Below are 24,910 nucleotides of genomic sequence, written 5' to 3'. Positions count from 1 at the left end.
AGTAATACTCGACCCAGCACATAAAACAGAACCACCCACTAGAGAGAATAAAAGAGGTTTGAGACGCTTGTGACATCAATGTCTGTAACAGTTTTCTTTTGGTTTATATCATCTGTGTTTATAAAAGTTATGTCTGATTCTCTGGCCTGCCTTTAGCCTGGTATTCAAAGCCCTCCACAGTCTTATTACCATCCTTCCCTGAGCCCTCAGTGACTCTCTATCACCTGGCGGACTGAGTATGCACTTCTCACTGTGATTCCAATGTACCCGCCCAGTTCTTCTCCTCGTCTTTCCTAATGGGCACCCCTTCACATCATTACAATAGACTAGAGGCCCAGTGCATGAAAATTCATGCACTCGGGCGGGGGTGGGGTGAGGGTTGGTCCCTTAGCCCGACCTGTGCCCTCTCACAGTCTGGGACCCCTTGGGGGATGTTCACCTGCCGGCTTAGGCCCACTTCCTGGGGGATCGGGTTTAAGCTGGCAGTCCAACATCCCTCTTGTAGTCCAGGATCGCTTGGGGGATGTCCACCTGCCAGCCTAGGCCTGCTCCCCAGGCCTAAGCCATTAGTCAGACATCCTTAGTGCTCCCGCCACCGCCGCTGCATTGGCCAGCCATGAGCCGGCTTCTGGATGAGTGGTGCTCTCCCTGTGGAAGTGCACTGACCACAAGGGGGCACCTCCTGCATTGAACGTCTGTCCCCTGGTGGTCAGTGCGCATCATAGCGACTGGTCGTTCCACCGTTAGGGTCAATTTGCCTATTTCCCTCTTATTATATAGGATAGATTGCTTCCATTTCCCTGGCATATGCCATACTTCCCTACTTTGGCTTTTGCTCTCACAATGCCTTCTATTTGGAGCAACCTTTCCTTCCACATCTCCCTGTAGAAATCCTGCTATTTTATGGTGACGATCTCAAGGCTGCTATTATTTTCAGACCAATTTGAAATCCCCTCTCCTCCATGAATTTCTTTCTGATTTCCTCCAAAGGAATCACCTTGTCCCTCCTTTGAACTCCCAAGCAATTTGTTGATGGTTAATGATTGCCCGTGGCTATTGTTTCGTTATATGGTTAATGATTACTGTTGCTATCATTTGTGTATTTGTCTAATACACCCACTCATGGGGGATAAGTAGGATGGCCAGATAGCCAGGTGTTCCTGGGATAGTCCTAGTTGACTGCTTGTCCCAGCACCCTGTCTAGTTAGCACCCCTTTGTACTCTGAAGTATCTTAATGTGAACAATAAATTAAGGGGTCACCCTTGGAATATGCGGCTGGAGGATCAGGGCTGTGTCATACCGATGGTGGGCAAAGAAGTTCGCAGGGAGGAGCTGCCTGGTGCTGGGCAGGGACCCTGGCTGAGGCCATGGGGGATGCTGAAGAGATTTGTTTAGGTTCCTCCCAGAGCTAGTCCTCCTGAGGGCCATCCCGAAGCTATGACTTTCCCGTTAGAAAGCTGGTTCCCTGAGGATTTAATACACACACCCTCCCAGCGCAAAGGGCCGTGAGCATTGTTTCCACACCCCGGGTCAGGCCGTTAAAGCTTCCAAGGAAGATGCCAGGGCATTGTGGGGACTATTTAGTACACACGTGAAAGGGACTCTATTTATTATTTATTGTTCATCCCTCTTTATTTTGAAAATTAACCCACAGAAAAGTTGTCAGAAGAATACATAGTCCCTTCACTTTGTTACATGCGCTTTCTCTCTCATGTTCCTGCCACATACAGGGTGGGGCAAAAGGAGGTGTACAGGGGGAAACAGTTTACCCTTGTAATAGTGTTTATTAATTATTGTATTATTTTCCATCTGAACAACTGTAAACCCAATTCTGCCCCACCCTGTCTATGCACAAGGGATTAAGTTTGTGTTTCGGTAAGATTTGTGGATAAATGTTCACATTTTTTTTTTCCAAACCACTTGAATATAAGTTGAGGACATCATCATACTGCATCCCTAAATATTCTAAGAATAGCAACAGTCTTCTACACAAACACAATATCATCATTACATCCAAGACAATGAACAGTAATTCCACAAAGTCATCTAATACACAGTTCATAGTCAGATGTCCTCAGACAGGCTTTGTGAGCCAGACTCCATTCCATCCAGCATGTCTCTTTCATCTCTTGTAAACGTGCACAGTCACTCTGCATGTTTTGGGGATGTGTGTCTATGTACAGGTGTGTCTGTATGTGCAACACATAGTATTAAAACGCAGCATTTGAAATTCTTCCCCATCTCCCTATCAAGGAATTTTGCCTGTATCCACTCAGCTCCCTCCCCTTCCTCTTCCTCTAAAGCAGTGGTTTTCACCCTTCCTAATACACACACTGCGACCCTTTAATACAGTTCCTCATGTTGTGGTGACCCCCAACCATAAAATTATTTTCGTTGCTACTTCATCACTGTAATTTTGCTACTGTTATGAATCGTCATGTAAATATCTGATATGCAGGATGTATTTTCATTGTTACAAATTGAACATAATTAAAGCATCGTGATTAATCACAAAAACAATATGTAATTATATATGTGTTTTCCGATGGTCTTAGGCGACCCCCGTGAAAGGGTCGTTCGACCCCCAAAGGGGTCGCGACCCACGGGTTGAGAACCGCTGCTCTAAAGTAAGTCCCATCTTTGCCGGGTCTGCTCCCTGCTTTTTATAATGCAGTGACGAAGATTCTGGAGGTGGGTTAAGGGGCTGGTGTAGAGGAGAAGTGAGAGGAGAGGTGTGTGCTCTGGGAGTTGATCATGGAGCTTTAGAAAGGCCAAGGTCTCCCTCTGGCCCACCCCTCAAGGAGGGCTCCCATGTGGGGCTCACTGAGGAGTGGAAGGAGCTTTGAGGACATACTGCTCTGAGTTATGCATCATTTTCTCTTCGTTATTATTACTTTTTTAGCCTCACCCAAGGGATCTGGTTATTGATGGGAGGAGAAGAGGAGGACTGTTAAATGGTGTTCAGGTTCCTGGCTTGTGTGCCGAGTGGAAAGGGCGAGCAAGAGGAGGGGTCAGTTTGGGGAAGAGGTTTATACCTGATCAGGGCCAAGTGCTCGAGGGAGATCTAGGCTGATCTTACCTACGTGACTGACTGCTTGATGACGTTCCCCCTGAATATGTTTGATAGGTTGACTTGGTATTTACTGAGAGAGCTGGAAGCATTCAAACTACTTATGAAGGAGTACTTGCATTTTACCACGGCAGCTTGCTGCATTCTCAGTTTCTCACGACAGGCTGCTTTTTTGTGTTTGAGGGACGTTTGACTTGGTCACAGCTCTGAAAATACGTTGTTTCTGATATGTGTAGACGGTGGGTTTTCAAAAACAGTTCAATATTACACCTAGGCTTGCTGCGTTCTCTTTTTTTCCATTTGGTTTCCCCTTAGATAGACAAGCTAACACCTGGCACTCTGCTTTGGACGGAGTCTGGATCAGACTTAGCGCTCACAGATCCTCCAGTTGTAATATTTTCAGCCAGAGTTGAGTCGGAAGCAGACTAAAGTGGCCACGTCAGGGGCGCACTGTGCAATGTTACAGAGGGGCCATTTGATACATATATATATGGTGATTTTAGAGAGTGAGGAAGGGAGAGAGACAGAGAGATAGAAACATTGATGAGAGAGAAACATTGATCAGCTGCCTCCTGCATGCTCCCTACCAGGGATCGAGCCCACAACCCAGGCATGTATCCTGACCAGAAACCGAACTGGTGACCTCTTGGTTCAACCACTGAGCCACACCAGCTGGGCAAAAGTCATATATTTTTAGAATGGGAAGGGGCCTTGACAGTTATCTTAATCCAGACTCCTGGCGTTTTTGCTGACGAGGGAAGCAAGAAGCAGAGAGGTTGAGAGGTTGGGTCGCCCTGAACCTTAGGCCCAGGTGGCCTCCTCTTCAGAATGGGCAGGAGGGGAGCCTCCTTCCTCCTTCTAGTTAGTTCTTTGCCAGAAGTTAGGGAGTCTTCCTCCACTTTCTAAAGCCTTTTGGAAAGAACCAATCTCCTTTGAAAGAACAGACATATTTTACTTGGAAAACTTGGTTTTTCCCAGACAGGTTTTGGTGCTAACCCAGGTGGCCCCCGGCTGTCCTGAGAGAGCTTTCACAGCCCAGGGGCCGCCGAGCTGGACGTGTGTGTGACAGTCACAGCAAAGCCCACGTGCCCTGGAGCGTGGCGTCGCCTCTCATTCAGGGAAGGGCAGATGCTGGACCTGGGCAGCACGTGGCCTGGGTCTTTAGGGCCATCGATCCTAGGAACTCCCTGAGAAGCAACCACATGTCAAAGTGGAACTTTCAACTTGATTCTGGAAATTAAAAATCTCACACGTCTGTCCTGGGTCTGAGCTCCCCTGTGACTCCTGAGCCCCGGGGGCCTCGCTGCCCCTGGAGGCCGGGCGTGTGGTGGATGAGGCGGCACTGGGAGCGCGGCCCAGCCCAGGGAAGCCATGGGAGCTTTGAAAGTGACATGTGTGGGAAGAGGAAAAGGACTCGGGGGCTCAGCAGCGGCTCAGGCACCACACGTCTGCTCGGTCCCTGCCTGCTCTCCACACTCTCCCCAACACAAATCCCCTTGCGGGTCTGGTGCGGGTGGCAGGGGGGAACGAAGCATTGCTCTGGCTTGTCCCCTTGTCTGTGCTCTGAGGCTCCGAGCGCTGGTTGAAAAGCCCTGTCTCTGCCCCTGCTGTACCTCTTCTGTGAGACGGAGCCTCCTTCAGGAAGAACAGGATCTCAGGGGAGAAGATGAGGAGGAGAAACATCAGTTACTGGCTCAGAACCGAATCGCACCCCACTTGTAAGAGCTCAGTGAGAGAAAACCAGGGGCTGTTGAGTGAGATATCCTGTCTGAGCTGTTTCTGAGAGCAGCAAGCACATGTCACTGTTGGAGCTAAGCTCAGGGAAGGATGAGAAACTGTGTCCTGGTGGATTTTCTGCAAATCTTTGGTGTAAACAGATTTATTTTTCCCTTGCTGTAGCCAAGCTCAATTTTGTACCAAAATGGTCATGGAATATTGGAGCTCGATGGCGCTCAGGAGTGATCTGTGCTGGGTGTTCGCTGTCCTTCCAGATCCGTTCTCTCCCCTTCTCTGCACTGTCCTGGGTCCTGGGAGGCTAGTTTCCATGGACCAACCACACCCATGGGCTTATCTGCCCTCTGGCTTCTGTTTGGATTTGGCCAATGGGAGGCATCCATTTCACCATCGTTTGGTGGTTTCCTTAAGCTGGTCCATGCTTTGTAACAATCCCCTTATAAAAGCTCCCATTTGAGTGTCTCATCTCTTTCCTACTGAGACCTTGAACTGATACGTCATCTAATCCAATATGACCACTTTGTAGATGAGGAAACTGAGGCCCAGAGAGGCCACTGGCTTTTCCAGTGGGGTCCCTCTCCTCCCCCTTTTTCCAGCCACAGCTGAGTCGCACAGAGGAGACCCTGTGACCCGAACACTTGTCCGGGGAGGAGGAAACCTCTGGCACTATAGTCCGCTCTGGTCTAGCCTGATGGCATGTTTCTGAAAGACATACATTTATTTGAAAAGTTGTTCCTTAAGGATGGTGTTTTAGCTGTGGTTGCCCACACCTCCCGCTGCCATCTTGCCCCTGGTCTGGGGGCTCCCTAGTCCCCCCAGAGCATCTCACCCCCACCCTCATGTCCAGGGTGAATGTGGGCATGCAGGTGGCAAGGGCTCTGCCCCTACCCCTCCAGCCCACTCAGCAATTGCCCCCTTCTTGCCCTGGGGGCCCAGAATGTAGATATTGTACAAAGGTTTCTAAATCCCTTCTTTTCTATGCACTTTTTTAAGAGGTGGGATCCCAGGTGGGAACCTCCCCAATAAAGTCTGTCAATGTTTGGGAAAAAAAAAAAAAAGGATGGTGTTTTATGTGGTATATACATACCATGGAACATTTTTCAGCCTAAAATGAAGGTAACCCTGACATATGCAACAGCGTGGGTGAGCCCTGCGGTTGTTATGCTAGGTGAAATGAGCCAGTCCTGCATGATTCCACGTACATGAGGCGTCTAAAGTAGTCAGGCTCCTAGAAGCAGAGACTGGTCGCCAGGGCTGGGAGGAGGGAGTAAGGGGAGTGCTATTCAATGGCTGTAAAGTTTCAGTTCTGCAAGATGAAGTCAGCCCTAGAGACCTGCTGTCCAACACTGGGACAGCAGTTAACAGCACTGCTACACAGTTAAAAATGGGTGAAGAAGGCAGGGTTGTGTTATTTTTTAACCACACAAAAGAAGCAAGACGTCTTTTAATAGGTCAGAAGAGTAGTTAGGCGTCTCCTCTGGGAGGACTGCTCAAGGGGCATGGCTGGGCCAGCGGAAGTCAGGAAATGCCCCCTTCCTCCAGAGTGGAAGCACCTGTGCCTGGGCTTAGCTGCAGGAGTGCGAGCTGATGGCCCCCATCTTCTCTCAGCCCAGCGCCTGTGCGCTCATCTCCCCCCTCCAACATGCGAGGAGCCAGAATTTCTGGTCATGCCTCTGACCAGGTGTAAGTGAATGAGTGTGTGTGTGTGTGTGTGTGTGTGTGAGAGAGAGAGAGAGAGAGAATGAGAATATTTCATGACCATTTCCTTAAGGCTTTGTTAGGGCAGTGACTATATCAGTGATGGTGAACCTATGACACGCGTGTCAGAGGTGACACGCGAACTCATTTTTTTGGTTGATTTTTCTTTGTTAAATGGCATTTAAGTATATAAAATAAATATCAAAAATATAAGTCTTTGTTTTACTATGATTGCAAATATCAAAAAATTTCTATATGTGACACAGCACCAGAGTTAAGTTAGGGTTTTTTATTTATTTATTTATTTATTTATTTTTAAAATTTATTTTATTTTATTTTTTTTATTGCTTAAAGTATTACAAAGGGTATTACATATGTGTCCATTTTTCCTCCCCGCCCCCCCCGCCCTTGACAGTCCCCTAGCCTCCCCTATAAGTTAGGGTTTTTTAAAATGCTGACACGCCGAGCTCAAAAGGTTCGCCATCACTGGACTATATGGTAAATTAAATCAGCAAAGGTTATTGGTAGAGGATAATGATCTAATGTGTTATGCTTCTTCATTGGGATATTTTCATTTTCAAAGAATATCTCTAAAGATACATGGCTTTATTTCCAGAAGAATGGTTCTGTAGTGGGAGTTTTTCAGACACTGTGACAAGCCACTTGAAGAGACATTTTTGGACAATGGTTGCTGTGATGTCTTTCATATGATGCTTTTAAAGAAACTGCCTGTTGCACACAAATAGGTTCTGCTTTGCTAAGTAAAGAGAAGTGTATTAGTACTGTCTTAACTGGGTTACTTCTCTGGGCAATTGTTAGGAATACAACTGAGAACAGAAACAGTAAAGAATCATAATGTAGAGAGCAGATGTCATAAAGCCCCCGCACTTTTCTCACAGGTGAAATCCTCAGGTGCAATTACTGACTTATTTTAGACGTAGCTCGTACAATTCTGTATTAGTTATTTATTGTTGCAAAACAATACTATCACTAAGTTAGCACTTAAACCACACACATCTTTATCACCCAGTTTCTGTGGCATCAGAGTCTGGGCATGGCTTAGCCGAGTCTTCTGTTTAAAGTCTTATGAGGCTGCAGTGAAGGGGTGGGCCAGGGATGCAGTCTTATGTGAGACCTCGAATGGGCAAAGGTCAACTTCTAAGTTCATTCGAGGTCGTGCCTCATTCGGTCCCTTGTGGTTATAGGCGTGAGGGCTTCAGTTTCATTCTGGTTGTGGCGTAGAATCGACCCTCAGCTGCCACGGGTTGCCCACAAGTTCTTGGTCATGTGGAGCTCCCACCGAGACTCACTTCCTGGCTCCAGTGAAGGGAGGGCGGAGTGAACCAGAGCCTGTGAGGAGAGACTGGGCCCTGGGCTCCAGGGAGACAGCTGAAGGGACAGCACCAGGATCCCCACAGACACTACCTCTCCTGGGTTGAGCACTCCGTTTTTCTCACATTTTAATAGTCTGATACCAAATGTGTGGTACAACCCAAAGCATTTTTTATTGTAATTGGTCAGATGTCGTTGTGCTGTAGTTGCATTGCCTACACATGTTTGAACTTGAACTTGGTAGTTCATACATGGAACTTGGTCGCGAGACAACTGAGACCCCTTATGGTTTCAGTCAGAGATCCATTTGATGACGATCGGAGGAAGGAATGTGAGTCCTAAGTTTTGACTGAAATCTTCCGTTGACACCTAGTAAGATTTTCGTGCCAACATCAAGACTTGTGGAAAGGTGTCAGAAGCTTAGAAGAAAATCCCAAGTATAATACTTGAGCACTCTTTTAAGTAATGTCGCGTCACTAAAGTTCTTGGTGGCATAGTGGGTAATATTGTGTAGAAAAACACAGTTGTTGAAACTTGTGTCAAAAGTGACTTAGGAAAGTGGGTTCGGAATGTGATACGTAAACCAAATTAAACTGAAGTACCTAATTAATTTATTGCATTTTTTTCTTTTTAATGCACACACTAAAATCCATGTCTAAATAATCCTACCAGAGCTCTTTCAGTACATATAAAATAAAAGTTCTAACCTTAGTGTTGTATGACTGTTTAATTTGCAGCCATTTTTTTTTCTTTCTGAATGTCATATAAAATAGCATTGTCTCTTACAATAGGTGAATCTGATCACCAGTGAAATCTGATAGTGAAGTAGGAAGCCTATTAGATTACTAGTATGAATTAAAAGATGAGTTGGAAAGCTAAGGACTGAAGAATGAGTTTGCTAATTATTTTACTCAATAAATATTTATTAGGCATCTACTGTGAGACCAATGCTGAGCTAGGCATGAGGATATAGATGTGAACAAAACAGACATGATCCCTGGGCTTACAGGGAAGACAAGCTATATTGATGTATGATGTGACAGAAGAAGTTGTGTTGGCATCTTTGGAAGTATAAATAGGGGAGCTTACGGTGGTCAAGGGAGCAGACAGCCTCACTGAGGGAGTTACTTTTAGGAGGAAAGTGGAAGGATAAGTAGGAGTTGGTCGGAGGGAGGTGAGTGGGGAAGGGGGAAGGCAGTCCTGGCAGGAGGAGCAGTGTGTATGAAAGCTGGGAGGTGGCAGGGAGTGATGAGCTGAAGGAAGTCCAGTGTAGCTGGAGCTCACACAGTGGTGCAGAGATGAGAGACAAGGCTGGAGAAGTTGGTGGGCATCAGATGGTCAAGGGCCTTCAAAGTCATGGCAAGGCTGGCCTTTCTCCCAAGGGTAAGGGGAAGTTGCGGGAGGGGTTTTGGGAGGGGTGTGGCGTGCCATGCTCATCTTTTAGCGTCATCGCCCTGGCCACGCGCTGTAGAGCAGGGGCACACAGAGGGAGCATGGCAGTAACCCTTCCTGACCGACTAGAGGGATGGAAGCTGGGACGGGCAGAGGATATCAAGTGATCCAAAGGAATCCTGGAGCAAGTTAATAGTCCTCGTCTCTGATTGCTTCCCGCGATATTATATCCATAGTTTCTGATCACCTAAGACAATAACTGCCTTTATTTTTGACAGAGTGACCTCTTCTGACTGGAGCCTTCAAGTGCTTTGAGAGATCTACTACCAGGTAAATACAGAAAGTGTTTTCCTCAGATTTATAAACACTGCTTTTCTCCCAAGACTTGCTATGACCTCACCCATCATTTTATTTAATCCTTGCAATAGCCCTGGGAGTTAATGCGCTATTTTATTTTCATCTCATACATGAGGAAATGGAGACACAGAGAGGTTAGGCAGTTTGACCAACATGCACAGAGATGTTCCTCACAGCGTAAATTGTAATAGCCAGACACAGCAAAGAGGAGAGAATCTAAATATCCACTGGCGGGCGAATTATATCAAATCAATTATGGTACATCATTTGATGAAGGTGCTTTCATAATAATCTATTACTCTATATAAGATTAAGATGTTTCTCTTCTATTTCTAGTTTGTAAAAATAAATCAGCTCACTTGATGTTAATTTTATTGAATGCTTTCTAATCTACTGATATGATCAAATAACTTTTATCCGTTATCTGTTCATGGTAATTTGCATTAATTGATTTTCTAATGTTAAGCTACCTTGCATTGCTGACATAAAATCATGATGGATTATCTTTTCTAAACTCAGCTAGACTTAGCTTGCTAAGTTTTAGTCCTGAGGTTGGATAAAATGTTTCTCTTTGGTATTCTCCTTGTCAGGAACAGTTTTCAAAATATTGGAATTACTTGCTACTTAAATGTATAGTTAATGAGAGGAAAACAGTTTGGGCCTGGTGTTTTCTTTGAAGGAAGATTTTTTTTTTTTTTACCAACTGATTTAATTTGTGATTTGTTTAGGTTTTCTGTCTATTTTTGAGTCAGCTTGGTGAGTTTTATTTTTGGTGGTACACACATATTTCTGATGGATACGCACGTAGGGTGGGATTTTTTTGGGGTTATGGGATAGGTACATGTTCAGCTTCAGCAGATACTCTCAAACACTTTTCCAAAAAGGTGTTATTCACTTAAAAATTTACATGCCAACCAGGAGTGTATAAGGGTTCTGATTTCTCATGTCCTTTCCAATATAAGACATTTTTCTGCGTTTGTTTGCTTGATTTTTCCTTTAAGCTCTAGTGGTGGGTGTGCAGTAGTATCATATTGTAGTTTTAACTAGTACTCCCTGTAGATTAATAAAGTTGGGTATTTTTTCACATGTTAATTGACCATTTGGGGATCTTATTTTGTGAAAAGCCCTTTTAAGCCGTAAAAAAATGAAGTGTTTATTCAAGTCTTTTGAAAAAAAATTGAGTTCCCTTGTTGAAATGTCTTTCTCAATGAATTATAGATATTTTAAAATAATATGTATTTTGAATTTGAGGCCTTGGTGGGGATTCCTTTGCACTTGAATCTTTGAGAAGTAATGTTTTATAGAAGCAGTGTTTCTTTTTCTTCTTTTTTAGTTAACTGTGCTTTTAATAATGAGATTGGAATCTTTCAAAGTCAAAATATTGTGAAGGTAACCCTACTTTAAGAATAAATTAGGATATAGTGCACAAAATGAAGGCAGTTAAATGCATTTTTAGTTAAATTATTGAATTGAATTCAACAGTTATCATTGATGTGCATATTTAAAGCTTCTTATTTTCAAATTCTTCTTTGACCTTTGCATTCCTAGGACTCAAAAACCTCAACTCTTTCTCATAGCACTAATTTTTCGGTTGCTTCTTCTTCTGAGGAATTTCTTAGACCCGTGAAGCCTGCCTCCCAGGTGCAGTTTCGTCTTCCTCTCCCCCTTGTTTTCAGCTCCAGCAGCAGGCTCCTCACCGCGGCTTCTATGGATGCCTCAGATCCTGGCCCAAAGGGTTCTGATGAGTGCCCAGTCCTCTGTCAAGGTTCTTGCCAGGAAACCCTCCACTTTTGAATCTTACCAACTTTGGGAATTCTAGTTTTCTCCATTTTTCTCTCAACTTTCAATAAAGGTTAAGTTCACGTTTATCCCAATTCATACCCTTTCCTCTTTCCTTTGATACCATAAAGAGAATGCCAGGCACGATGGCTGGAGTACAGAGCCTGCTTTCTTCTTGTCTTTCCTTTTGCTTTTGTGCCCAAGTGTTTTGAGTCTCACCCAACCACCCCCGTTAGTGAGAGACATAAAAAGCAGAGTTCTGGCAATATCATTAAATTGTTCTAACATACCTTGTTCAACGTGGGACCTTCATGCTTATGTTCTGAGCAGGTAGACAGAGAAGGGCACAAGGTCATGTCTCCCACCCGAGTCAGTCCAGGTAGAGTTATCCTGGTTGCCTGGCGCCAGTGACTCCTGCCTTAATTTTAATGGTCACTGTTAGCTGCAAAGGCGGCTTGGAAATGTGTCTTTGAGTTGAGCCTACTGCTGCTGCAAAAGAGATCAGGGCTGGGTTTGCTCTGGATGGAGCACTAAATGCAGACGTCAGACAGATAGGGAGCTAAGTATCAGCTTTATTCCCAGTGACCCTGAATGAGAGAATGAGCTCAAATTATGGACAGGATCAGCTATAATCAGGTCTTCTGTTATACTTATTGCTGAAATCTTCTTTCATGGAAAAGAAAAAGACATGCTACTGAGGCCAGAAATAGAGAAAAGGGAGGGTTCCTAGACCTACCTCCATGCATTTCCCTTTACTTAGTCTAAACAATTCATGAAGTTACTCCCTTGAGGAGGAGTGAAGGGCTGTAGGGGCAGGTAGAAGTCACCTTCCAATAGTTTAAAGAGATAAACAGTTTTGTTTTATGTGCCAGGAAGGAATGCTGGGATGGAGAGACGAACGCTCCTCCCAATAATTGTTACACACACACACACACACACACACACACACACACACACACTCACAGTTCTTATTATATACTAGAGGCCTGATGCACAAAATTCGTGCAAGTGTAGGCCCTCGCAGCCCCAGCTGCCTCATGGCCCTGCGGCCTCACCACCGCACCCTCTTTACCCCTGCCCACTAGTCATTCTAGAAGGTCTTCTGTCTAATTAGCATATTAGCTCTTTACTATATAAGATTATTCCATATTGTGACAATTGTGTTATTTTGCTTCTTCGTATATTTTCTCCAACTCCTGCTGTTAATGACCTTGGAGTAGATATGGTAATCTGATCTGGGAACTGAGACAAGGGAGAATTCACATGTTGAAGTTGTGAAGCCCTCCAACTTAATGGAGATGAACTGCTTATAGATTTTAAAGAGTGCATAGATTGTTCCAGGTGGAGAAGAAGGGTGAGTTGGGTGAATAAACAAACAGCATGGGCTGCAGTCTGACATCCAGCTGCTTGTTGCAGGATTCTTCACGGGGTCTCCCTGAATTTCTGCGCGCGCGCGCACACACAGACACACACACACACACACAAACACACCGGCAGCTCTCCTCACCGGAGGGGCTGGTGCCATTGGCCTGCAGGGGGCTCTGGCTTCTCTGCTCAGCTTGTTATCCTTGACTCCTACTGTCACGGTGATTTGGAACCCAGTGACAACCATCCCTGCTCCCTACACAGGCTCAGCTCCGGACTGTGAGTTGACAGCTAATTGTTGCTGCTGATTGCTTTGCTGACAGTGTTTTGTGCTATTTTGGTTTTCTCGAGTGTTCCCTAATTAGAGGAAATGACACTGTGTGCTGTCCAATCAGCCTCTTGTCAGACATTATTACATTTGTAGGAGAATCAGGCGGCATTTGGGTTTGTTCCTGGGACACTGGTGTGAGGATCACAGCCTGAGCTGTGGCCCCCCTCAGTGCTGAGACGGGTGTGCCACTGGTGTGAGGAAGGGCATTCTCCACCCCTAGGTCCCTGATCAGGCAGCAAGGCCCCCTGAAAGTTCACACCTCACAGGGGCGTTGCCCTGACAGGGTGCTCTCTTCTCTCTGAAGCAAGGTGTTTCAGGATTCCTTTGGTATTTGCCTTTCTGGTTCACACAGAGAGAGAGCCTTGCATTTTCCCTTGGAAAAAATACAGCTGTGACTTGAGGCTGGCTCCGATTTGGTGATGTTTTAGGGGTGGTATAGTAAGTGAGATCTTACTACATTGCTTGAATTAACAGGAAGAACGAACTTAAGTTATAAAATATTCTGAATTATAAAATAACTTTGAAGAGCTTTACAACTCTGGAGGCCACAGAATCACTTTTACCAGCTATTTTTTAAAACATATTTTATTGATTGTTTTACAGAGAGGAAGTGAGAGGGATAGAGAGTTAGAAACATCAATGATGAGAGAGAAACATTGATCAGCTGCCTCCTGCACACCCCCTACTGGGGATGTGCCCACAACCAAGGTACATGCCCTTGACCAGAATCGAACCTGGGACCCTTCAGTCCGCAGGCTGACGCTCTATCCACTGAGCCAAACCGGTTAGGGCTTTTACCAGCTATTTTTAAGGGGCATTTCTTTCCAAGGCTACTTTTTGGAATGCTTTGCTTAGAATGGCTGTGATTATTTGCACATAAACAATGTGTGGAATTTTCAAAGATCAGTTTATTTGTGGAATGAGTCTATCTTTTCTAATTTCTTGTTTTTGGTATGAATTCATTGCTAACGGGATTTATTGAGCCTGCTAGGGTGCCTCAGGCTTTACAAAGCAAAGTCCTTGCCGTTGAGGAACTTACATTGGAATTGGGAAATCAGCATTCTCCAGTGGTCCTTTCCTCAGGCCTCCTTAAAGTCACCTATGTGCTTTCATGGCTCTTCTCCAGGTGTGTGCAGTGTTGGAGCAGAGAACACAGAATACAGGATTATCTAGGGTTGGAAAGACAAGAGGACAAAGATATCGAGGGCTTTTTGGAGAGGCCGTAAGTGTCTCAGAAGGAAGGGAGGCCAAGGTGTGTGTGTGTGTGTGTGTGTGTGTGTGTGTGTGTGTGTGTGTCTGTGTGTGTGAGAGAGAGTTTGAATCTTGAAGATGGAGAAAATGCTTACAGGACATGGTGGGTAGGTGGAGGCCAAAGACTGGAGATCTCCATGAAGTCATTGAAGAAACGAAGAGGGAGTAAGAGGCGAGATATACAGATTGACTTTTCCTGTCGGGTCTGTCTTATCTCTTCAGTGAAAATGTAAAAAAGGACCCGGCACGACATTTCCTTTGTGTTTCTTTCAGCTCCTGGTTCAGATGCTCATAGCACGTGCTCCCTAAATATTTCCTGAAGAAAGTCAGCTCACCTGTGGGCTTGGTGAAGATCATTTGGGGTCAATGATCAAATTTTTTTCATGTATATAGAAATAATTGAGGCATTCATTGGTTCATGCTATAATCTAGTGGTGGTGTGAACACACACACACACATGCACAATGATGAAAAGGAAGTCTCACCATTTGACATTTGTTCTTTACTTTCAGGTGAAGGGAAAGTATTATCTCAGAGAGACAGCCTGGGGAGACAGCTTGGGGAGTCTTCAGAATCCCACACTCTGGATGTGGTTTAAAGCCAAAAATAATGTTCCTTCCCATAGACCAATAGTTCTCCTTTCACTCTTCATGATTTTTCAGGCTAAGTGCATTTAAAGGCCCAAATGAGCAACTTATTCTTTCTGATCCTACTACTGCTCTTCTGCTCAACATTCAACTTTTTCTCATGTTTATATTTAGCTTTAAAAAAAAATCACTAAAGGCTTCCACAGTCGAAGTCACAGCAAAAACGAGAGAATAAAAATTTTAATTTTGGAGTGAAAGCTAAAACTTTATGATATCATTTCTATATATTCTTGTATATTTTGTAATTAGCTTGCTGCTGCCTGGGCACCACCGTGGTGAGTTCTTTGCAATGGTGTCTTACATTCTCCTGGTTACCCAAGCGCTGGCCCAGGGCTGGGACACAGTAGAGGCTTAGAGGTATATGTGCACCTGATGTGAATATGTCGTACATACCAGCAGTGCCTCTAATGCATGCTTTCTTAGGTAACATCTTCCTTAAGCTGTGCCCCAGACACAACAGACCTGACCAGAATCATGCGGTTACCATGGCATCCAAAGAGGGCCCTTAGCTCATCGAGTTCTCCAGACAGAAAGATGGGAAACTGCTCTGATAGAACATTTTCTACTTTAGAAGCTGAGAATAGACACTGCATTTATCTGAAACAGCAAATGTGATTTTCAAAACTTCTCCAAAGCATTATCTTTTTAAGATATTTGCTGAAAGCTGCTCACTGGTTTATATGCCGCGGCACTGACTCGCAGCAGCTCTCCTTTCATCTCCGATCTGGAAGCTTCCTTTGTGTATAAAATAGAAATGTGAATGGCGCTAGCTAAGAAATTGCTTTGAATTTCACAGAAGAGTTGAAGTAACTGAGCTCTTCTGTATTCAGGGAGAGGGGAGAGAAAATGGGTGCACCTTGAATAAAATGGCAGGCCTGCTTTCTTCCTATGCACCTTCTCCCAAACAGTTCTTTGATGTTAATCTAATTCGCAGCAATCACTAACTCCAAAGCAACAGAGCTTAGATCTTTGAAAGGATTGCTTTTTATGAAGTCTTATTGTCTGAAATTTCTGCTTAATGGCAAGGCCCCTGAACCACTCACTTTTAGCTTTAGAGTTAGTAGGCAGGGACTATTTAAGGCATTCATTTCTATTGCTTGACATATGGACACGGTGGGGCAAAAGTAAGTTTAGAGTTGTGAGCACACGAAACACAGAGTTTATTCTTGCATTATTATTTATGAAATACTAGAGGCCTGGTGCATGAATTCATGCCTAGGTGTGGTCCCTCGGCCTAGCTGGTGATTGGGGCCAATCGGGGCCGGGGTGGGGTGGGGGGGTGGGGGGGGGGGGAGGGACCACGGGAAGTTGGCCGGTCATGGGAGGTTGGCTGTGGGAGTGCACTGATCACCAGGGGGCAGCTTCTGCATTGAGCTTCTGCTCCCTGGTGGTCAGTGCATATCATAGCAACTGGTTGACTGGTCTTTCGGTCGTTTTGCTCGTTTGGTCACTTAGGCTTTTATATATAGAGATTGTGTTATTTTCCATACAGACAACTGTAAACCTACTTTTGCCCCACCCTGTATACACTTTGCAGGGTTCAAAGCATTTTTGCATCCATTTTTGTAACAACTGCCTTAAGGCAGAGAGATGAATTGTTTTTAATACCCATTTTTTTTTTAATGAGGGGATTGAGGGTCAGAAAAATTATGCCTCCTTTAAAACAAGTTCTTACCAGGAAGTGGGCCTGGAATTAGTGCCTACTTTTCTTGTTCTGGACTCAGAGTCGAGTTGCTCTGTCACGATGGACAGTGTGAGGGTGGTAAGGGAGAATCTATAGATGGTTTGGTAATTAGCTGCTTAATCGTCTGTCTCCTGCTTTGACTCTAAGCTCCCCGAAGGCATTTACTCATCATTATAGCCCCAGTGCCTAGAATGCATAGTAGCTGCTCAGTTAACATTTTTGTTAATAAATGAGCAATACTAATGCCAACATATCTACCTACCCCCTTCTTTCGCATTCCAGTGGCAGAGAAAATGTTGAACATAAGAATGATATTTACAATAAACAGGCAAAGATATGGGCAGAGTGAAGAGCGCAGGTTGTCCTCCATCAAAGTAAAGGGTGAACAACCCTGAACTGAGCTGTTGAAAAATACAGACGAGGTGGAAAATAGAGCTCCTGCTTTCTGGGAGCTTAAATTCAGCATAGAGAGACAGAACACCCCCCCATGGCTGAGAAAATCACTGTCCAGAGGTCAGCTTGGCCCCGCCTTCTTAGAAACTCAGAGTTAGGGGAAAGGAAAGACACACATTGCAGAAACCTTGGTTTCAGAGGGAGGAGGACGTGGAAGAACTGTCACTCCTTTGTTTGATACTATAATTACCTGCACCTCGTCAAGGTTTTTATGCAAAAAACTAAATGCAGCGACTGGTCTGTTCAAGGGATGAATCATTCTAATTAACTAGAATAGAAGGTGAACTTTGACAAAGCTTCAATCAGTTCCTTTCTTTAAAGTGAAGTAATTATGCTGTAATTTAGCATCAGCGAATAATTATTTCCATCCTTATCTCAACCAGAACCAATAGTTTCCAAATCCTAGGGGCTTCTCAAGGTTTAGTTCTCAAACCACGTGCTTGAGTATCCATTGATGAAATTCTGATTCTTGGGGGAAAGGGGAGAGGGCCTTATGCAGGGTCTGGGAATCTGCTTTTTTTAAAAATAAATAAATAAATAAATAAACATTTTATTTTAAAAAAAATAAATAAACATTTTATTTTGCAGTCCTATATAATAAAAGCCTAATATGCAAATTGTCCCCTTGACCGGGAGTTCGACCAGGGGGTGGAACCAGCTGGCCAACTGCAGGAAGGGAGGCCCCGGCCAGCAGCTGGTAGTCACTAGGGACCCCACCTGTGCACAAATTTCGTGCACTGGGCCTATAGTAAATTTTTTTTTTTGCCTCTAGTAATTTTATAATTACAGAAAAGTTGCAAAGATAGTATAGAAAGTTCCAATATTCCCTTCACCTAGCTTCCCCTAGTATTAATTTCTTATATAACCAGAATATATTTGTCAAAATTAATATCAGTGCGTAATATTAAGCTACAGACTTCATTCGAATTTCACAAGTGTTACACTAACATCCTTTTCCTGCTCAATCCAGAACATCACTTTACATTTTGTCATCATGACCCCTTAGTCTCCTTGGACCTATGATAGTTTCTTAGTCTTGCCTTGAATCTCCCCAGGTGGTTCTCAGACACTAGAATTCTACACCCATCACTCTTCCAAAGGCAGGAACAGACCCTGGGCACACCTGTCCAGGGCTAAAAAGCATGTGCTGGAGGATCGCCCCTTGCCTGAGTGGTGCCTTGTGTTTGTCATCCCACATCATGCTCTGATCAGTCAGGGACAGCAGGAAACAGAAGGCACACTCTAAAGGAGTCAGAGAGAATTTAGAAAAAGGGCTATTTACAGAGGTGTAGGCAGGGTGAAAGGAACAAATAAGGGATATTAAGGCAGCCAGGAATTTGCAGAACTGAAAAGCTTTCACTGTTTGGGACAGGGCGAGAAGAGCAGGAGTCAGCCAGCCAGGGGAGCAGTAGTGAGGGAAGTGTAGTTGGAGATCCAGCCACTGCCAGAACTTCCAAGAATCCCCAGGTGCAGGGGATGTGGAGGAAGTCAGGCTAGGGTCTTCATCTCCTCTTCCTCGAGTCTCCTGCTAGCGCCTCCCATTGGTGGAACTGAGGGCACAGAGGAGGGAGAGAAGAGTGGAGAGAGGATCTGGAGACTGGATTAAGGGAGGGATTGAGGTGAGAATAACCAGCACCCTGTTAAAGCACAAAGCAGGAGAGAGAGCCTGATGCATTCATTGTGCCCAGGTTAAAACGTGTGCTCTGCTTATGAATTCATAGCTACTGTGTTATTAGGGGGCCATGGTTTAATGAAAAAGGGGGGAGTCCAATGAAAACATTACATGTAGCCTTGGAAACTGTACAATTAGTCAACTTGTTGCAAATCCAACAAATATCCTTTGGTGGGTTAATGATATAAAGAGAACTGTGGCCTCCAGCCAAATAAATAGATATCCAGATTGAAGAACAAAAAGGACCATCTGAGATATAGTCTCAGAGTGATAACGGGTTTTAAGAGTGTCATATACCACCTTGTATGACTTGGATAAAACTGTGCTTTTTTGTTTATTTTGTTATTTAACTGTAGTTTTTGAAAGACGACAGATATCTTTATCTTTCCTGCAGTATCACGAATTAAATTCTGGGTGCCAGAGAAGAAAATTTAGAAAATGTTCCCTTTCTTTTTGTACTTGCAAAAGAATGAGAATGGAAAAAAGCTCATTTATTCTCAAGCATCCATATGACTTAAGAAGAATCACTAGTCTTTAGAACTGGGCTTTCCTGGGTTTTATCCAATGGTTGTTTTTGTTTTAATATATTTTTATTGATTTCATAGAGGAAGGGAGAGGGAGAGAAATATCAATGATGAGAGTGAATCATTGATTGGCTGCCTCCTGCACACCCCCTACTGGGGATTAAGCCCACAACTCAGGCATGTATCCTGACCAGGGATTAAACCATGACCTCCTGGTTCATTGGTTGACACTCAACCACAGAACCACACTGGCCTGGTTGGTTTTTGTTTATTTGTTTGTTTGTTTGTTTTGATGGTGAGGAAGAAGTGAGTGAGATTTTTTTCTCCCTCCTTTCAAAAAAGAAGGAGGTGTTAGAAGGAGGAATATGAGCTGTGTTTTGCTATTTTTTATATTAAGTTTTACATTAAATATGTTGTTTGCCAAAACAGAAAGCTTGGTGGAGGTTTGCTGTGTTCGGGCATGTTTTTCATAGATGCTGGTCTTTTGTGTTTGCTCACTGTCCTCAGCCAGGAAGCAAGCACTTCTATATTTATTTTGCAAAGCGGTTGCATTGGGATCTTGGCAGGAAACGGAATTGACCTCTGAGGGTTTGAAAGAAGAGAATTTAATGAGGGGGACCATTGCTGCACCTGTGGGCAGGGTTAAGGAACAAGCAAGGGACGGTCCAGTATCCAGGACTAGCGGCAAAGGGAAGCCATTGCCATCCCCAGGCCAAAGGGGCAAGAGTAGCAAATGGTGGGGTGCAGTGGGCGCTGTGATCATGGAGGAAGGGCCACTTGACAGAAGCCAGCGCTGGGAAGGGACATAGCTGTTTTCAGACACTGCAGTGAAACAGGGAGACCTAGGGGAAACAGCACCCCATCTTTGGCTGGGGCCCCCCATTAGTCAAACCCAACAGGAAGCTAGAGTATAGATGACATGGGGGCAGGGGAGGGTGGAGTATGGTTGGGAGTGTTGTTGATGGTGAATAATCAGCAAAATGGTCCGTTGCTGTGAAGCTCCCCAAATAATTACTTGTGACATTAAGCTTGGAGGAAATGCAAACCGCTGCATTACATTAACGAGAGCATCCATTTTTAAAGGACCAGTTTTACTGTTTTTAAAAACTGACTATTCCCCTAGCTTGTTCTGAAGTTTTAGTGCATAAAGACCTTGTTATCTTGAGTTTTCTTATCCTCACGGTATCGGAAGAAATGTGTTGACCTTCAACCTAATGCAAAGCCTGAATTTAACCTCCAGGGGCCCTGAGGGAGGGGGACCAGCATAGCTGGTGTTATTGGTTGCCCCAATTGGCATTTTCAGAGTTAAAAATGGCCATCATAACATGTATGCTCTGATTTTCTTAATGGCTTGTTTCTGTTGGAGCTAAATGTAATTACTAAATAATCATTTTCAGTTGTGCATTGATTATTTGTGCATGAATTACTTAATGAAAATAGACCCAGATAACCAGGTGGTAGTAAGGTTCACTTCTGGGAAAACATCCACTCTAGTCCACACCCCCTGTTGAAAAATAAAAGCAAAACAATCTTGCACGCTCTCGCTACTTTAACCAAACCTGACCCCAGGATCATGTAAGAATTTTTGCTGGGCGGCTCAGAGAAGTGGAGCTGAAAATAGACTGGCTATAGCAATTCCAGTGAAGGCACCTGAAAATGGTCTCTTTAGCCAGGGCTTCTTAGAAAGTGACAAATTCACAGTGGCTGGAAGACTGCATTCTTGGAGGGGAAATTAATATTCGATTTCCCTTGTCCTAGTGGACTCTCTGAAATACTTTCCATCCAGTATTTAAATATGATGCAGTGGGAGCTTATCAGTCTCATTTTTGCTGTGATATTTTTGTCCTAGTTAAGCCCCCTTTCCTTTTCATATTTGTGATGGATTCTTGGGCAAAGCTACCTTCATCATGCTCTTTAAAAGTATGACATTTATTTATTTGCATCTGTTAGTTAGTTTGCACTGTTATTAATCTTGACTGTGTTGCCTTTTTCCTAGCTTAGACAATGTCCAGCCTGGCTTGGTCTTCCGCCATATTGGCTGATCTCTTTATATCATGAAAAATGTTAAGTAGAAAGGTCAAAAATTGGTCAGAAACTATTCATTCTTGTGGTCAGTTGGTTTAAAGTTCAAGGATCTTTGACTCTCATAGCATAAATGAGTTAAATTGCAATTTTGAGCAAAGCTAAAGAAGAACAATCTGTCAATCATGCTTTATGAAGAGAATATCATCTCTTTGAATAGCTAGAATCAATAATCTGCGATAGTTAATTACTCTAAGTGAATACAAAGACCTTTTTGTCATGATTGATTTGACTGGTACAAGATATTAGAGCAGGAACCTTACGTAGTGATTAATGCAATGTCATGCTAGCTTGCTTTAACCTAAGTTAAAAACCCATGATAATAGGCACTAGCATTAATGTAAAGATAGTCTCTATCCTTCAAAGCTATGCTATCAGTGTCAAGATCGTTTTCCAAATTACTGTGGTGGCAAACATGGATGCATCTTTAACTCTGCTGCCTTCCATGCTCCCTCAATTCAGTTAATCCCCATGGTGGCTAGCCTTGCAAGGTAGAGTTATTTCCTTTTCCATTTTTACCTTCATGGGCAATGGCCTGGTTATCGAGATAACCTTCTGCAAAGCTGTCTGCTCATAGTATTTCCTTGTGCTCAGAAAGTAAGTTTCCTAGACCATAATATTTATCAGAATCTGCCTCTGCTTAGAAACCCTCAGCCAGTTATTATGTACAGAGTAAACTCCCTGTCCGTAACCAATGAAGGCATTTCTGTGAGCAACTGCTAGGGGCAGGGCTCTGCTAGGTGCTGTGGGAACACAGACCACGTCCACTTGCTTGTTCATTGGTGTCCTCAATTAATCAGTTCCTATAGAGCAGGGACTATACTTGAGGCGTATAAGTGCACAGCACTAAGACTGGCTTTTAATCAGCATTCATGATTACATATTGTCAGTTGTGGATGGTTTTTTAAAGTATGTTTCAGAAAATTATGTACCTAGGCCCCTTGAGGCACTTGATGTGGCCCCTAATATTTTTTTGAAACTCTCTTTTTAGAATTATCTTTAGAACTCATACATTACAAAAGCAAGAGTCTCGTTACTCTATTCTTTTGTTCAAGATACAATTTATCCCAAGGCTGTGGGTTTGATCTCCAGTCAGAAGCAACCAATAAATGAATAAATAGAATAACAAATTGGTCGGTCTCTCTCTCTCTCTCTCTCTCTCTCTCTCTCTCTCTCCCTCTCTCCTCCCTCCCCTCCCTCCCTCCCCTCTCTCTCCCTCTCCCTCTCCCTCTCCCTCTCCCTCTCCCTCTCCCTCTCCCTCTCCCTCTCCCTCTCTCTCCCTCCCTTTCTCTCAAATAAAAAGTTATAACTTAACGAATGCCTGCTTAGTCCCAGGTGTTGTGCCACGTCCTTGGCATGCTAAGATGTGTTAAAACCCACCAAAGACTACCAGGGACACACCATAGCTAATAAACTCAGGTTTGATAGCTTTCTGCAGCGAGGGAGAGCACACACTATGGAAAACTGTAGGGCATTTCAACAGGTGAAAAATAGTGAAGAATATCTCTTGAGTTTGCAGGACTGGAGTTTGTAATAGGATGGTCTTGGCTAGCGATTGGTCACACTTTATCAAGGAGGAAGTTGCTAAAACAATCAGTGGTCTTATCTTTAGGACTCATGACTTGGTGCGGAATCATTGTTAGATTAGTTGGTTTGTGGTCTTACTTAGAACACCATGAGTCTGAATGAACTTGGGGTAAGAGTCTGAATTTAGTTTGTCTTGCATGTCATGATTTCATAGAATTTTTCTATTTTTGTGAGTCATAATACAGTCTGCAAGTTGTGGTTTCTGTTTCAATTTCCAGCCCCCCCCCCCCCCACACACACACACAGGCATCCTCGTTGCCAGCTGAACTGCCTTTCCCTTTATCAGAAGAATAATGACAAAGTTCCTGTCCTCAAGGAGTTCCAAACCTAGACTATTATAATATCATTTAATATGTGCCATAATGGATATATAAATAAGGTATTACAGAGTTTAGAGGAAACAACTTTTTAAACTACCACTTCGTTGAAATCCTATCATATACAAAGCTCTATATACATTATGTACTAGGCAAGTTACATTGTTTTATTTAGTCCCCAAGAATTGTATGAAGTTGGTGCTATTTTTCTTATCCTCATTTTAGAGTCAAGAAATCGAGATACAAAGAGGTTAAGTAACCTACTCAAGGTTACCCAGCTAAGAGATGATAGACCTAGGACTTCATTAAACACACATTTGCTGGGCACTGTTCTAGGTGCTTTATATGGTCTCCATAATATTGATCAGAACCTGCCTCTGCTCAGAAACTCTCAGCCAGTTATTATGTACAGAGTAAATTCCCTGTTCATAACTAATGAAGGAATTTCTGTGAGGGAAAGAGAGAGAGAGTTAGAGAGAGAGACCACTGAACATTTGAATAATACTACCAATTCTACCCGCCCCTCCATCAGGACAGGTCACCAGCCTGTGCTCTGGCCCAGATGGCTTCAGTTTTCACATGACCTCCATGGTGTGAGCATCTGACCACATGCATGGAGCGTTAATAATGTGCTTTCATACAGCATGGCTCGTAGAGGAAGCTCAAACTCAGAGGCAGGTGCTCGGCCCCAGAGGCAGGGATTCCTATCAGCGCCGGACTGGCTGAGCTGGAATTGCTGGCAAGCGGCATGGCAAGGCCACTGACTCACCTTCCTGAGAGTTTTCAAAGGGCTGCCTCTTCGGAGACCCCTTTACCCAGGATGGTGGGCTGTGCGTGGCCAGGGGGAGCCTGGCAAGGGCTTTGATTATATTGACTGTGCTCTCTGAAAGGGTTCTGGCCCCCCAGGGCTCCTACCTTGTTCACAGACACCCTACAAAAGCACCTCCAGATCTGTCCCGTCATCCTTTGCTTTTCCCTACTCTCTACTGCACCTCCCTCTTTCCCTAGCGCCTCTGTATTCGCTGGTGTGCTGAACTCTCTCTTTCCCTACATCCTGAACCCTGTCTTACTCTATTGACATCAGAACCTCTTCCCTTCTTGACCCTCCCCGAACTTCCTTACTCCCACTTGCCTGTTGGGAGAACAGAGGCCCATAAGTTAGTACTACTTGTTTCAAGTGGATCCCCACTGCAGACCTCTGCCTGTTTCAAAATTATCTTTTCTCACAAAATTTTATTGAAGATTTTAAGGTTAGGGTTTTGGTACTAGAGGTATTACAATGGAAATAGATCAGTGTTGGCTCCCGTTCTTCTCAAATGTCCTGTGCAAAGCTGTAAGGGTCTCAGCCTGGTGGGAGCAGGTAGCATTGGCAGTTTTCCCGTGAGAGGTGAGGGCACCTGATCATGCACAGCGGTTGGGACAAGGCTGTGTCAGTGTGTGGTCTGTCTGACTTGTCCCACGGAGGCTACTCAGGACGCCATCAGAATTGGGGAAGATGAATATTTCTGTAAAAATAGTGTGTTGACTATGCGATGCCAGGCAAGAGAAGATGATTCAGTGTGCCCTTTGCTACCCTTAGAAAAATAACAAAATATGTCTTCTTTTCTACTTAAAACCAAAATAAACCACTTCCT

General features: G+C 44.1%; 1 protein-coding gene across 4 annotated transcripts in view; it reads left to right on the top strand.

Moving 5' to 3' along the window:
• The window catches only part of NCALD (neurocalcin delta), a 291,656-nt gene that overhangs the window by 69,154 nt on the left and 197,592 nt on the right, over positions 1 to 24,910 (top strand). For all 4 annotated transcript variants that reach the window (XM_036337949.1, XM_036337948.1, XM_036337946.1 and 1 more), the window contains exon 2: positions 9,506 to 9,557. The gene's annotated coding sequence lies outside the window, so the exon portion shown is untranslated. The remainder of the gene's footprint in view (positions 1 to 9,505; positions 9,558 to 24,910) is intronic.

Source organism: Myotis myotis, unplaced genomic scaffold (genome assembly GCF_014108235.1).
Source record: "Myotis myotis isolate mMyoMyo1 unplaced genomic scaffold, mMyoMyo1.p scaffold_m19_p_16, whole genome shotgun sequence".
Taxonomy (NCBI): Eukaryota; Metazoa; Chordata; class Mammalia; order Chiroptera; family Vespertilionidae; genus Myotis; species Myotis myotis.
Note: the sequence above shows the minus strand (reverse complement) of the source record. Positions and strands in the feature narration are given on the sequence as shown.